This window comes from Doryrhamphus excisus, linkage group LG9, assembly GCF_037039965.1.
Source record: "Doryrhamphus excisus strain RoL-2023G ecotype Guam linkage group LG9, RoL_Dexc_Guam_v1.1, whole genome shotgun sequence".
Lineage (NCBI taxonomy): Eukaryota > Metazoa > Chordata > Actinopteri > Syngnathiformes > Syngnathidae > Doryrhamphus > Doryrhamphus excisus.
In genome coordinates, this window is record NC_136365.1 from 3,635,718 (window position 1) to 3,651,621 (window position 15,904).

The 15,904-nt window shown below is 41.2% G+C and overlaps 1 long non-coding RNA gene across 1 annotated transcript in view; it reads left to right on the forward strand.

Annotated features, from left to right (window-relative positions):
* Positions 1-3,483: 3,483 nt before the first annotated feature.
* The window catches only part of LOC144899791 (uncharacterized), a 68,320-nt gene continuing 55,899 nt past the window's right edge, over positions 3,484-15,904 (forward strand). The window contains exons 1-2 of the long non-coding RNA XR_013628093.1: positions 3,484-3,662; positions 13,454-13,508. This is a non-coding gene — a long non-coding RNA (uncharacterized LOC144899791). The remainder of the gene's footprint in view (positions 3,663-13,453; positions 13,509-15,904) is intronic.

A 15,904-nucleotide genomic window follows, 5' to 3' on the forward strand; every position in this document is an offset into this window, starting at 1 on the left:
TCTACTTAATTATAATAACAATGCACACAGCTTTTTAAGTAGCACTAACTATATATATATATATATATATATATATATATATACATATATAGGAGATTGAACTTAAAATGGAAAGGTTAAGAGAAAATGTTGAGAGAAATTTTGTTGCCAAGCTAATTTTATTAAGTCATTTTGTTTTAAGTTTACCAACAATAAAATTTGAGTGTATATGACATGCTAAATTAAGTTCATGTAATAGCCAACATTATTATTTGAACATAACTCAAAAACTAAAGTTAGCAACTTAGAAAGTTTATCTAAATCAATTAATTACATTTTTTACATTTTGCATTTATGTATTAAATCAAGTGGTGTCAACAGATACTCAATTTGATTCAAATGAATCAAATTGTGGAAAATCCAACCTTGTTCTGTAATAATTAGCCTAATTACATTGTTCTATTGCTATAGGGATACATTTAAATGTGACCTTGCTGTTTTTAAAGGTGACCAATAATGCGGCATTATTCGATCTTTTGTATTGAGTTGTGGTCACCTATAGAACAACCGGACCAGAAAGCATTCTAGTTCTTCCAGAATCTGCACCTATTCACCTGTATTCCCTTTGATTTGTGCTTCCTGCCAAAAAGGTCAGTTTTAATTTATTCCACCCACTCACTTCCAAATGCGCAAACCTCAATATCTGAAACTTTGGCACCATTTAACACGAGACTATAACATTCTAACTACATTTATAGGTCAGAAAAGTGGGAAAACTATACTAGGTCCATTTTAATGTTACGTCATATGTGGTTAGAGGGCGACTAATGTATTCTCCCAAATTAGCATCGAGCGCATACTGTATGCACCGCATTTTATTCCTAGGTCCTGTGGATTTAGTGTTTTATGGTGCGTGTTACATGCTGGTAGTACAAATGGCATGACTAACGGCATAAATAAAGGATGTTGTTTTTCCATTAGACGACAGCAGCATTTTGCGTTTTGCTTGAGGTATATTTTTTAACTCCTTTTCATGTTTGATCCTTTCTGTGGACCACAGACTTAACTTTTATTACGGAGAAGATGAATTACAGAGGATAAATAAACATTTTAGTTGAAGTCAAGTAGATTTGTTCTCTCTCAAGCTTAATACGACTCAGTTTGCACCAGACACGACGCTAACAGTCATACTTGTCTGATTTACGACCCTTAGAAAGCGAGCAGCTTTGCATGGCTGCCGGGAGTTTGGAACTTGGTGCCATAAATCCCGGTGGCTATGGTGGCCTGCAGAGAGTGTGCTTAACCTCGGGCTGGCTTTATAATTAGAAACACACTTCGGATTCCTGGCAGGAAACGGCCCAGAGCTCCATGTGTGCGCGAGGCTGCGGGCTAACAAAGAGAGGAAAGTGGACACATGAGGCAGGCATGCGATTTGATCGCAGTTTGCTTTCTAAGTGTGTTGCAATAGCATCGTTATGAAGTGCAGGTGGATGGGAGGCTGGGATGGAGGGCGACTAATGACAGCATACAGTGACTCAGCGATTTTACTTGACATTTATAATACCCGAGGACATACAAAACCGCGGTGAGACCAGCCATGTTTGGTCTAGAGACAGTGCCACTGAGGAAAAGACAGGAAGCAGAACTGGAGGTAGCAGAGATGAGGATGCTGAACTTCTCATTGGGAGTGACCAGGATGGATAGGATCAGGAAGGAGTACATCAGAGGGACATTACATGTTAGAGGCCTTGGAGATAAAGTCAGAGAGGCCAGACTGAGATGGTTGGGACATGTCCAGAGGGGAGATGGTGAATATATTGGTAGGCGTCTGGGAGAAGGCTCTGCAGCATCCGCTGGAGAACAACCAGGTTTAGAGACAGCTACTTCCCCCTGGCCATCAGACTGCTCAATGCCAAATAAGCACGCAAAACTTTAAATTATTATTATTTATTCTAAATTATTTAAATTATTTGTGCAATTTACTGTTTACTCTGTACATTGTTGTTCATATTTGATGTCATCTATTTATTCTCCACATTATTATTATTATATGTATAATCCATCCTGCCTTCCTTCCTTCCTTCCTTCCTTCCTTCCTTCCTTCCTTCCTTCCTTTCTTCCTTTCTTCCTTCCTTCCTTCCTTCCTTCCTTCCTTCCTTCCACATTGTTATTATTATTTGTATAATCCATCCTTCCTTCCTTCCTTCCTTCCTTCCTTCCTTCCTTCCTTCCTTCCTTCCTTCCTTCCTTCCTTCCTTCCTTCCTTCCTTCCTTGCTTCCTTCCTTGCTTCCTTCCTTGCTTCCTTGCTTGCTTCCTTCCTTGCTTCCTTGCTTGCTTCCTTGCTTGCTTCCTTGCTTGCTTGCTTCCTTCCTTGCTTGCTTGCTTCCTTCCTTGCTTGCTTCCTTCCTTGCTTGCTTCCTTCCTTGCTTGCTTCCTTCCTTGCTTGCTTCCTTGCTTGCTTCCTTGCTTGCTTCCTTGCTTGCTTCCTTGCTTGCTTCCTTGCTTGCTTCCTTGCTTGCTTCCTTGCTTTCTTCCTTGCTTTCTTCCTTGCTTCCTTGCTTCCTTGCTTGCTTCCTTTCTTCCTTGCTTCCTTGCTTCCTTGCTTCCTTGCTTCCTTTCTTCCTTTCTTCCTTGCTTTCTTCCTTTCTTCCTTGCTTTCTTCCTTGCTTCCTTTCTTCCTTGCTTCCTTTCTTCCTTGCTTTCTTCCTTGCTTCCTTCCTTGCTTTCTTCCTTGCTTGCTTCCTTGCTTTCTTCCTTGCTTGCTTCCTTGCTTGCTTCCTTGCTTGCTTCCTTGCTTGCTTCCTTGCTTTCTTCCTTTCTTCCTTGCATTCTTCCTTTCTTCCTTTCTTCCTTGCTTTCTTCCTTTCTTCCTTTCTTCCTTTCTTCCTTTCTTCCTTTCTTCCTTTCTTCCTTTCCTCCTTTCCTCCTTTCTTCCTTCCTTCTACATTGTTATTATTATTATTTGTATAATCCTTCCTTCCTTCCTTCCTTCCTTCCACATTATTATTATTTGTATAACCCTTCCTTCCTTCCTTCCTTCCTTTCTTTCTTCCACATTGTTATTATTATTATTTGTAAAATCCATCCTTCCTTCCTTCCTTCCTTCCTTCCTTCCTTCCTTCCTTCCTTCCTTCCTTCCTTCCACATTGTTATTATTATTAGTAGTAAAATCCATCCTTCCTTCCTTCCTTCCTTCCACATTGTTATTATTTTTATTTGTATAATCCATCCTTCCTTCGTTCATTCCTTCCTTTGTTTCTTCCCTTCCTTCCTTCCTTCCTTCCTTCCTTCCTTCCTTCCTTCCTTCCTTCCTTCCTTCCTTCCTTCCTTCTTTCCTTCTTTCCTTCTTTCCTTCTTTCCTTCTTTCCTTCTTTCCTTCCTTCCTTCCTTCCTTCCTTCCTTCCTCATTGAATTGATTTAATTGTTCTGGTGCTGTGAGTGAAACTTTAACCTGAAACGTTATGAGCTCTACAGTGGAGGATTTTTTTCTTTTTCACCACAAACAATCCCTGATCCCCTCCATATCTCCAGTCCACTATATGTCTCCTAGCAAATCTGAACCACATGGAGCGGAGGTAAACCTGAAGCCTGATCATTACCCTTGTTGAAGAGAAATCCTATTTTGTAAGCGACAACAGTGAGGACATTGGGACATGATTGAAACGTTGCATTGGTTGCCTCAGTAAGTCCACCACCACCCACGCTGCTTACACTTGCAAGTGAAACATTCCTTTATTGAGTGAAATGAAAAAGGATTGAATATAAGGAGAAGAGGCCGTGTTGCTGGACTTGTTTCATGTTTCCTCTGTTCAGTAATTGTTTTAGGCAGTCCCACTGCTATGGAAACCTGGGCCCGGGCCAGACAAAGCACTCTCTATTGGGATGTGTTTAAAAACAAAAAAGGGTTCAGGATTCACTTGTTCAGTCGTTGTTTTTTCCACTAATAGTCGAGGGGGCATGTTGTGGGGTAACACAGGGTGAGGCTGGGAGAATCTGACAATAGACAATGGACTCTACGCATCACAACATCCATTGTGTGACCATCGGGTCAAACATCTCTTGGTTTGCTTCTCCGAGTCCAAGTATTCCCGCCTTTGAAGCGCTACCAAACCTTTTTCCTTCATTCTTTTCCTAAAACACACAACACAAATGTCTCTTTTGGAGTCAAAAGAGAAAGCCTTTCGAATGATTTATTTTCAAGAATGATTAAATATGGACAGAGCTGAAGCCATCTCCCCATTTGGTTTTCCCAGATGACACTAATAAAATCTCAGATTCCCTTGTCCTTTTAAGGTTATTTACAGTAGAACCTTTGAGGTCAGATATGGACTATTTGGGGATGCTGGTCCACCTCCAATGTGGTTCACTTTTACAATACATTTTTCCCATAGAAAATAGTTCATCCATTTTAGGATCAAACTGCTGACATAAAACCTTAAATATAAATATTAATGATTTAAAAACGTTTTGAAGACTCTTGCTGGTGTATGGAAGTTTTCATTGACACATTTTAAACTAAAAACAGGCTAAAAACAAAGAATTAAGACAGGTGATTAGTGCATGTTGAAGAGTAAAATATTCTATTTCGAGGTATTCAGGATGGTTATAGCAGATGGAATTTTTTTTATATGTGTTTTTCCGGTCCTAGACTTCCTGATCACTGAGCGGTTGTACAGTTCTGACAGGGGAGTAAGTGGTAAACCGTGTATTTTTCTGGCGGGAAATTTTTTGGGAAAAAACTTTTTCCATTTCTTAGATGCTCAACGGTTGTTTGATGACTCTGCTTCATTGATCGCCATTATTCTGACCAACATTTGCGAGCATGTCTGTGGGTGTGATGGGATCTCATGCCATCAGATCCCGTGAGATTAAAAGGTAACAAGATTCCTTGTTCAGGAAAAAATTGTGTTGTCGGCACTCGGCCCGGGAAGATAATAAAGAAATTAATTAAGCAAAACAATGAATTAAAATAAACTCAATAATTTTGCCATGTGCATGGGTGTCTGTTTCGTCTCATCTTGTGAACCGAGTGTCTCGTGAGTGACAGAAAGAAAAGCTGGAACTCGTGACCCATGACGACGCATCTTCACACTTTTTTTTGATGACAAAAAATTAAATGTTCATTCATTCATTTTCTACCGCTTTTTCCTCACAAGGGTCGCGGAGGGTGCTGGAGCCTATCCCAGCTGTCTTCGGGCGAGAGGTGGGGTACACCCCGGACTGGTCGCCAGCCAATCACAGGGCACATATAGACAAACAACCATTCACACTCACATTCATACCTATGGACAATTTGGAGTCGCCAATTAACCTAGCATGTTTTTGGAATGTGGGAGGAAACCGGAGTACCCGGAGAAAACCCACGCATGCACGGGGAGAACATGCAAACATGCAAACGATGGGGGAATTGAACCCTGGTCACCTAGCTGTGAGGTCTGCGCGCTAACCACTAGACCACCGTGCTGCCCAAAAATTAAATGTATTCGGGTCAATTCCAATTATACCTAAAAACATTCTTTACATGTGCCTTATGCACGGCGGTCTAGTGGTTAGCGCGCAGACCTCACTGCTAGGAGACCAGGGTTCAATTCCACCCTCGGCCATCTCTGTGTGGAGTTTGCATGTTCTCCCTGTGAATGCGTGGGTTTTCCCCGGGTACTCCGGTTTCCTCCCACATTCCAAAAACATGCTAGGTTAATTAGCGACTCCAAATTGTCCATAGGTATGAATGTGAGTGTGAATGGTTGTTTGTCTATATGTGCCCTGTGATTGGCTGGCGACCAGTCCAGGGTGTACCCCGCTTCTTGCCCAAAGACAGCTGGGATAGGCTCCAGCAACCCCGGCGACCCTCGTGAGGAAAAAGCGGTAGAAAATGAATGAATGAACATTAACTGGCGACGAGTACCCTGCTTCTGGGATAGGCTCCAGCTCACTGCTGACAGTAGAAAATGGGTGAATGGAATTTGGAGGTTCCTCCAAATGATATTGTATGTGTCTTTGTGTTAGGTGGGCAAAGTTCATGGATTAGTTGTTAATTGTACAACACTCAAACCCTTTTGAGCTGCTCTAAGTGCACTAAATCTTTACTATACAGCATTGAAGACAAGTTCTCACCCCGGACCAGAAGAGAAAAGCCTAATGGGCCCTGCTTTGCGTTTTGGATTCTTTGAAAGCAAAGCCTCACTCAGTGGGGGGTTCCTGCAGAAAGAAAGCTGTTCCACCGCAGCCTGACGAGGCTAATACAGGATGCCGGGAGGAACATTGTGGTTCTCTACGTGTTCCCAACACTGTTCCCCGTGTAGTTTTATAGCCCTACATGCTCCTAGGTCACAACAACCATGTTCCTCATCAGGGAGGTGTCATAGGTGTACGGGCATGATTTATATGGCTGATTAGTCTTGTTTAGCTTGGCGGCTCTCATCAGGTCAGACTGACGGTCTCCGCTGTGGAGCTGCAGAGGATTTCCTCAAGGCCGAGCTCATCAACATGAGGGTGGTGTGGGTGGTTTGGGGTGGTGGTGGGTACTCTATGGGTGCTGAGCGATTGTAATCTGCTCACGTATTGTTGTGCTGCAGGCCTCGAGTCCTCGGCATTAAAACAACACAATGAGCAGGAGAGGAAGTCAGCGTTTTGTTGTACATCAATTTTCAGGTTTATAGCTCCATTATGCTATTATCAGCCAGCCCCATTGTGCAAAATATAGTTCATGAGCTTCTACAATACATAGCATTAAAATAGAAGGAGCGCTGACTTGTGATAATGAGCATCGAACCATGGCTGCGGACAAAGTTTTTGCATAACAATTAGTTATTATTTTAACAAACCGCATTTATCTTACATTTATATTAAAAGCTTTCACAATCATCTCACCAACACAATAATAATAATAACAATAATGTTATTTTTCATATATAGTGAATGAGGCGGCACGGCGGTCTAGTGGTTAGCGTGCAGACCTCATAGCTAGGAGACTAGGGTTCAATTCCACCCTCGGCCATCTCTGTGTGGAGTTTGCATGTTCTCCTCGTGCATGCGTGGGTTTTCTCCGGGTACTCCGGTTTCCTCCCAACATTCCAAAAACATGCTAGGTTAATTGGCTAACTCTAATTGTCCATAGGTATGAATGTGAGTGTGAATGGTTGTTTGTCTATATGTGCCCTGTGATTGGCTGGCGACCAGTCCAGGGTGTACCCCGCCTCTCGCCCGAAGACAGCTGGGATAGGCTCCAGCACCCCCGTGACCCTAGTGAGGAAAAAGCGGTAGAAAATGAATGAATATTGTGAATAACAGACAAAGCAACAGACAAATGCTTCAATATAGAAATGATCCAAAACTAAAAACATCATAAAACTTATACAATGGGAAAATACTGCAATTACATAAACACTGCAGATTACATGAAAATGTAAAAGAAACACAAACCTACGACTAAAACATGTCAGAGAAATGCTGCAACTTTTTGTTTATTAGCGATATTGTAATCGGACTCCTTTTAAGATTTTCTTTCCAGAACCTGAACCAGGACACTTTAAAATCAATACGAGGCAAACCGTATAATGATTTCAAATGACAGTATTATTAAGAAAATGGTTCTCTGCACTGAGTCAAGGGTTCAAGAAGGTTTTTTTTTTTTTTTTTAAATTGACATGTGTGGTGTCAGTTTCGCCCAACTGACATATTCTTGGGGGAATCAGATATGATTTTGGTAGTTCTGTCAAAATTGCAGGGAAGTAATGTTTCACTACACAGACTACACCCTAGTTTAACTATGGCCTGTCACGCTTTCATTTTCTATGGACTCATATGACATATGGACATAATATGTATTGCTTGGTATTTGTATGTGTGCAGAGGACCGAGTTCAATTCTATGACTACAGTAGAATACAATACAATATGTGAGACTATTTAGAGGTAAAAGGCCCATTCGAGGGTGGCATTCATTCTGGCTGATGATTTCTTAGCTGGAGCCCATTGCCACCATAATGCTTCTTGTCCTGGTAAGAGTAAAAACAAATACAGTTTGGGATGCTGTATTTTACACCCTTAATTTGAACAACAAACATAGTAGGTGTTTGATTAGTTCATCCATCCGTCTGTCAATTTTCGATGCCGCTTATCATTACTAGGGTCACAGGGTATGCTGGAGCCTATCCCAGCTGTCTTCAGGCGAGAGGCGGGGTACACCCTGGACTGGTCGCCAGCCAATCACAGGGCACATATAGACAAACAACCATTCACACTCACATTCATACCTATGGACAATTTGGAGTCGCCAATTAACCTAGCATGTTTTTGGAATGTGGGAGGAAACCGGAGTACCCGGAGAAAACCCACACATGCACGGGAAGAACATGCAAACTCCACACAGAGATGGACGGAATTGAACCCTGGTCTCCTTGCTGTGAGGTCTGCTAACCACTAGACCACCGTGCCGCCCAAAAATTAAATGTATTCGGGTCAATTCCAATTATACCTAAAAACATTCTTTATATGTGCCTTATGCACATATAGTGGTTAGCGCGCAGACCTCACTGCTAGGAGACCAGGGTTCAATTCCACCCTCGGCCGTCTCTGTGTGGAGTTTGCATGTTCTCCCCGTGCATGCGTGGGTTTTCCCCGGGTACTCCGGTTTCCTCCCACATTCCAAAAACATGCTAGGTTAATTGGCGACTCCAAATTAGCTGTGAGGTCTGCGCGCTAACCACTCGACCGCCGTGCCGCCTGACAATTTTTTGAATGTTAAAATTCCCCAGTAAAAGTTTCCCACCCCGTTGTCACCCCCCCCCCCTATACCGATCACAATCAAACATGTTTGTCATTGTTTTGTTGTTTACAACATTCCCAATGTCCATAAAGTTCAAAGTGTCCTTGTAAGCAGACCGGGAGTCTACCTGTATACTGTTTTCCAGAAATCTTGGAATCCCCCTTCTGAACAACAAAAGGTGGACGTGCATGTGAAAGTGGACCGCGTCTATTTGTGTACACTGCAAGTGTGTCCTTTTAGATGTTGCAGGCCGTCTCACTGCATCCACTTCACCCGTTTACAGTAGGTGGAACCTGTTCTGGTAGGAGCCTCGTCCCCTCATCGCACCCAGCTCCGCTGTCCGTGTCGAACGAGAGCGCAGCCGTGACCTCCGGTGCTTACTATACGGAAACAATGGCGACGTGCCTCAGGGTGACAGCGGGAGACAGGAACAGGCACAAACACAGGAACCGGCCATTCTGCCACTAAGGCAGGCCACCCTGAGAATCTGGAGGAGGAACGCTCTCTCTTTCTTCTCTCTCTTATACGTCCGTCCGAATAGGAGAAAAATGACACACTCACTGATTGTGTGCTGTTATTAGCCAACATGTCCCCGTGGGAGCCACTCTGAGCGCCACGCAGTCTTTGGGAAGGGAGATATTTTCAGACACAATGACGATCTCTTGTATGGTCAATTAAAGCCAAGACATGGAACTGTAAAAATATATCATAAACCCAAGCTCATGGCTAATATGATACTTGGGCAAAAGCCTTAGGTCAGGGGTCTCAAACACGTGGCCCGCAGGACACTAGTTTGAGGCCCCCGCCTTGATATGAAAGTTTAATGTTAGTGCGGCCCGCGCAAATTTGCACCCCCCACGACCCTCGTGAGGAAAAAGCGGTAGAAAATGAATGAATGCTTGTTGTGTTGAAGGCTTTTGCTGGAAGTAGGGATGCTCCAATCGATCTCAATGCCGAAATCTGCTGATTTCTGTGAAAAAGCTAAAGCTGCGAAAAGTCATGAAAGAGCAGAGCTGAAAGAGTTCCCGATTTACTGGCCGATCTGCCTTCCGACCCTAACTTATGGTCTTGAACTTTGGGTAGAGACTGAAAGGACAAGATGGCAAGATCGCTGGTACAAGTGGCTGTTTCAAATCGCCCTCAAATGTTTTACAGTAAAGTCTCGTTATATCGATATTGTCGGGAGTCTGAAAAAATATCGATATAACCGGACTGTCGATATATCCGATCCTGCACCGAACTGCATTAAAAGTGGGCAATAATGCACTCCACATTGTTCTATAGTATAGAACAATGTCGAGCAGCTTAAATCAATCTTTCGCAATCCTTATGTAAACACATATAGATGAATATCATATAGATACAGAAGAACCAACTGCCAACTCTCTCGTGTGTATAGAATCTATACAAATCTATAGAATCTATACACACGAGAGAAACCACGAACGCCAGCATGTACATATGAAAAACAGTGATTATTGCAAGCGATAAAAAGATATCTGAATACAACACAATTAAATACATGTATTTGTACGCTTGTGTCTTCGTTGGAATAGGTGTGTATGCTATGTCAGTTGGTTCTTCTGTTGCAGGCATGTGTTTGGCCAGCTATGTGGGGCGGGTTGAGAATGACCTGTGAACCAGGAAGTGCGGGAATCGGTGTGTGTGCTGCGCTCTGGTGGTGGAAGTGTGAAAAATAAAGTTGACTGGAAGCAGCCGTTCGCCGTGTTCTTTTTTGGTATTGAAATCCTTAAGCAAAGATTGATTTAAGCTGCTTTTGTATCGATATAAGCAGACCAAATTGGCTGGCGGGAGATGAAAAGGGCATCGTAGTAACCGGATTATCATAATAACCGGGTATCGTAGTAACAGAACTAATTATATCATAAAAGACTAGAAATTTGCCGGGAAATGAAAATAGTATCATAATAAGCAGTAATTTGTTATAACCGATATCGATATAAAGAGACTTTACTGTATATATTTCTAAATTTAGCATAAAAAAATTAACACACTATGGAATACCAGTAATCCACCCCCCCCCCCAAAAAAACCCCAAAACGAACAAGCAGGGATCCATCAATTATAATTCAAACTTCCCTTTTATAATGCCTTCTTATATTGACTGTAACTCAGCTCTATAAGATTCCACCTGGTGTACACATGGTACTGTGGTACTGTGTATTTTTACAGCCTTTTTTTACTTCACAGGGCATAAATTGTGGTAATTGAAACATCAGAGTAATATTTATGCATACCTATGCTTGCATACCAGTACGTGAACATTGAATCCGTCCTCTAAAAATAAATTCAGTGGTCTAATTAGATGGGCCGCAAGTCTTCTTTTTCCAAAGAGATCGCCATGGCAACGATGCTAATTCAGGGGTTAAGGGTTGTTTGTGATTGGAACGCTCACCTCTGTTGTAGATCAAGTGGACAGGAGGAAGCGTCACGACTCTGGTCCGGTTTCAGCCAGATGGTAATTAATTCTCACGTTTGTTTATTTAAGAGAGGTCTGCTGACCGTGCGCGCCGTGGCGTCATGTGATCACTCGCTTCATAGAGTGTAGCGTTTAGACGCTTTAGAGAGCATTCAGCACCAGTTGCATTCAAACATTTATTAGATGAACATAACATAACATAATAATGTAACGACCTTGGAAATGTCACTCTAGAGTAAAAAGAAGTTTGAACTTTTCTGTGACTTTCGTCTTATCCCTCCTTTATCGAGTTAATTGGTTCCAGACAGACCGTGATAAGTGAATTTCTGAGTAGGATTACTTCTTTATGAATGAAATATTTTGGTATTTTTGTAGTAATTGGATAGGAAACCTGTTTACAATCTTTTAAATACATTTATTGGAATCATATAGACATGAATTAACACCCATTATGTCACCCATTAGAATAAAGAAAATCAATCAATCAGTAATAAATAAATATAATAATAATAATAATAATAAAAAAACGGCAAATAATAAAAACTTAAGAAACCACATATAGTTGGTGGGTAGACAAATTATATTTTTCAGATTAAAATGAACAAAACATTATTAGAGCCCTGTAGACATGACAAAACACGACTATAGTCACATTTATACTCTTTTTATTTACAACATATTGCGCAACTGCAGGGTCTTGAGACACATGCTAACTCGCAAACTAGAGAGCTAGCGACCTAAACGGTAGCCTCCAAGTTATTTCCTTTAAACTTAAATAGCCAAAAACTTACCACTTCCACACGGATAGGGAGGATAACTATTAACAGTTATTTAACCTTTAACATGAACATTAATCAAACGTAATAATTTTTTCTGGGTACATGATACCATACAGCATCCATATCAAACATTAAACTTTCATATCAAGGCGGGGGCCTCAAACTAGTGTCCTGCGAGCCACATTTGGCCCACGGGCCGCGTGTTTGAGACCCCTGATGTACAGTAAAAGTTGTTTATCTGCTTTACATCTTGACGTTCTTCTCCTGGTGTTATTTGTTCAGCTGGCAAACACCGTAAAGACCCCCATTGGTCACGTATGTTATCCTGATGGACATCTGAGAGGGTTTTCTCCTCCACCTAGACATGTTTTACTGTTTATTTAGTATTTTCAACACACATTAGGCTCATGTCATCTGGCCTGATAGTGGATTTTTTTTCATGCACCTTAATTGTAAAATAAACACTTGTAATGAAAGTACTCCAAATATGATGAATGGTCCTATAATAAACACACAAAGGCATGGATATTCCTTCTGTTTACCTTCAGGTGACTACTAGACATGGATTAAATAGCATCTGTGCTGCGTTGACATCAGTGTCAGTAGCTCAGTCACACAACAAGGAAACTTGACTGTGAAATCCAACATTTTCCAGTGGAGATGGAGTTCTTCACTAATGGTTGATGCCATCTGGTCCTGATGAGGAAAGGAAACACTCCGCAAGCCTTACGTTATTTCACTGTGCACGGGCTTTAAATTGTCCAAACAGTGCATGTTAGTGATAGATTCCAGACAGGATAAGCAAGGTTTTATATCTCCTTATTGATCCAAGAGCAGCCATAAGCACCGGTATGTCATTGTTTTGAAGAAAGGCTGAGATCATCACTGGATTTGTAATCCCTCATCAATTATAAAATGTTTTGATACTCATCACCTGTGGAATCGAGTCCCTGGTAGGAAATAAAATAGCAATACTGGATGAGTTTTTCATGTTTTAAACATATTTACTGGAGCTGCAAATACGGCAACCAAAAACAGAAGTCAGTGAATGTATCACAAACTAGAACCACATTCATATTCATAGGATGTTCATATGTGTTCACATTTGCCCCTCCTGTTCCGCATGTTGTCTACCCATTGAACATTTGGGTGCACCTGCATGCTACAGATTGACTGTCTGGCTACTTAAAGGAAAATTACACTTTTTAAAAAAAAATTTCCCATCACGTTCCCTTTTCTGTGTGTTCTGTTAAGAGAAAGCCAGCTATAATGAGCTAGCAAACAATGCACATCATTAGGACATACCTATTTTGACTCTAAAAACTCGTAGAAATGTTTTATTGTTTTATATTTCTGCTGTGATCATGCATTCACAAATACGTTGATGATAATATGTCATACCTCCAGTATTTTTTTGATATATTTTATATATTTTTTGTATATTGCCGTATTTTAATGATTTAAAACTTTACTCAACTTCTTTCCTAGGTGCATCGATTTCAGAGAGCCCATTGACTGAACTAACGCTACTTCCGTTAACAAGGTAAGATGTCCACCCCCCCCCCCCCCCCACAGGCAGAGAATAATGTTGCTGTGTGATAGGCGTGAATCAAACAACCACACAGTTACTTATTGCAACGTCTGCTCTCATTGGGAAGCCGACTGATGGAATAGCTGTATCTTCCAGCACGATAGTCCTCGGGTAAAAAAAAAAAAATGCTCCGAACAAATGAGTATCTTCGCTGAGTTTTCGTAGCGATGTCATCGGGTCTAAGCCGAGAGCCGGTTTCCACCGCTTTCAGTCTGTCCCGTTGTTTTTGTTGGTAGTTTAAGGAACCTCAAAGTTGACCAACCTTCAACAATACACGTGCAAGGCATGATTTATAACCTAGCGTTAACTTTTCCAACCTAGGTAGCATCAATTCGGGGAGTAGCTCGAGGTATGTGAGGCGCTGTGTCACTCCGCCAGAAATATAGTACTTCGTGTTAGCTGCTACAATAACAATATCGCTGTAGCTCGGTTAATATACAGGTCAGTTATAGAAATGGTACATACAAGGGTTTTTAGTGTCAAAGTCCCAATGACGATGACGTGCATTGTTTGCTAGCTCATTCTAACTAGTTTTCTTTCAATGGAAGGCACAGAAAAGGGAAATAAATATTTTTATATGATGTGTTTACATAAGGATTGTGAAAATTCAAAAAAAGTGTAATTTTCCTTTAAAACCGATTGCTGGTTCTTTCATCCATGCTTCAATGATGCTGTTATGATGCCTAACCCGCATCCCCTCGCAGTCTTAATATTACGAGAAACAAACAAAACACAATAAAGCACAATAAAACCTACGATATTATGTGAATGAAGTCTAAATATTATGGGAACAAAGTCATGCGGTTTGGAACCAACGTGCTCCCAATAATAATAATCATCATATAATAATCACTTGTTGCTGTCTTCACACAGGCTGACATTGAGCAGGACTTTCTCAGGGGACCACATACCACTCAGTTTAATCAAGACAGAATACAAATACTGATGACGGGAACCTTTAAATGATGATTAATGATCTGTCAACAAAGCGATACACAAACAAGATGAAACCCCATTGTAAACATGTCCCATTTCTAAAGACTTTGTCCAATGTCCAGTGTGGTTATGTGCTGCCTGTGGAAAAAAAACATATTGAGTTAAATTCCGGCATTGTGAAGCAGGGTGCAGCATCACTGGAGGATGGAGGAACAAAAGCTGCTTTGTGGAACCTGATTTTTATTACATATATATATATGTTTATAATATATTATACAGTATATACACAGTAGTTTCATTATGTTCATTATTTTTCACACTGTTTTCAGTGAGAAAAATTTTTGTTTTTATTAATGTAGTGTTTTTACATGATATCTTAATTGGGAAATTGCTTCTGTTTTTGTACATTTCTGTTTTTGTCCGATGTTTTGGAACGGCTACATAGGAGTTTTCACTGTAATATTTAGGCTTTAGATTGCAGTTAGTTACAGGTATCATTTAATTATCCACCACAAGAGTATTGACGAAATGAAAAGTCATATTACATGTCAAAAAATTGTACGGTGGTAAAGTGGTTAGCGCGCAGACCTCACAGCTAGGAGACCAGGGTTCAATTCCACCCTCGGCCATCTCTGTGTGGAGTTTGCATGTTCTCCGGGGTACTTTTCTCCGGGTACTACGGTTTCCTCCCCCATTCCCACATTCCAAAAACATGCTAGGTTAATTAGCGACTCCAAATTGTCCATAGGTATGAATGCGAGTGTGAATGGTTGTTTGTCTATATGTGCCCTGTGATTGGCTGGCGACCAGTCCAGGGTGTACCCCGCCTCTCGCCCAAAGACAGCTGGGATAGGCTCCAGCAACCCCTGCGACCCTCGTGAGGAAAAAGCGAAAATGAATGAATGAAAGGTTTAAATTGACTTGCACAAATAGAAAGAAGCATATTTACTGTGCCCGCTAACTGCAACATAAGCTTTTTATATATAAACAATGCTTTTATTTGCTTTTTTAATTAAATTAAATCCTATTTACTTGTTTTTTCCCCTTGGAATGAAAGCCTAGGGGAGCCACGGAAATCATAATCTAATAGAATAACTTTGTTGCCATGTGTCTGCTTGCACTTTATATTAGTTTTTGTTAAAGTGTGTGAAATCCAATTACATGCAAGCTTACTTCTTGACTTCTTCAGTGAAAAGAAATCCTAATCAAGATGAATGTCCTTTGAACCGCACCTCCTTTTCAGCAAACACTGCTTAGACGCTCAGACTTTGTTGATAGAACTGTCAGCACTGGTAGACGCGCTAAATGCTCTCATGGATGTGACACGCTAAACACACACACACACACACACACACACACACACACACTCCACAACTCCATCCCTTGAATTGCCAGTGCCAAATGCCGATGCA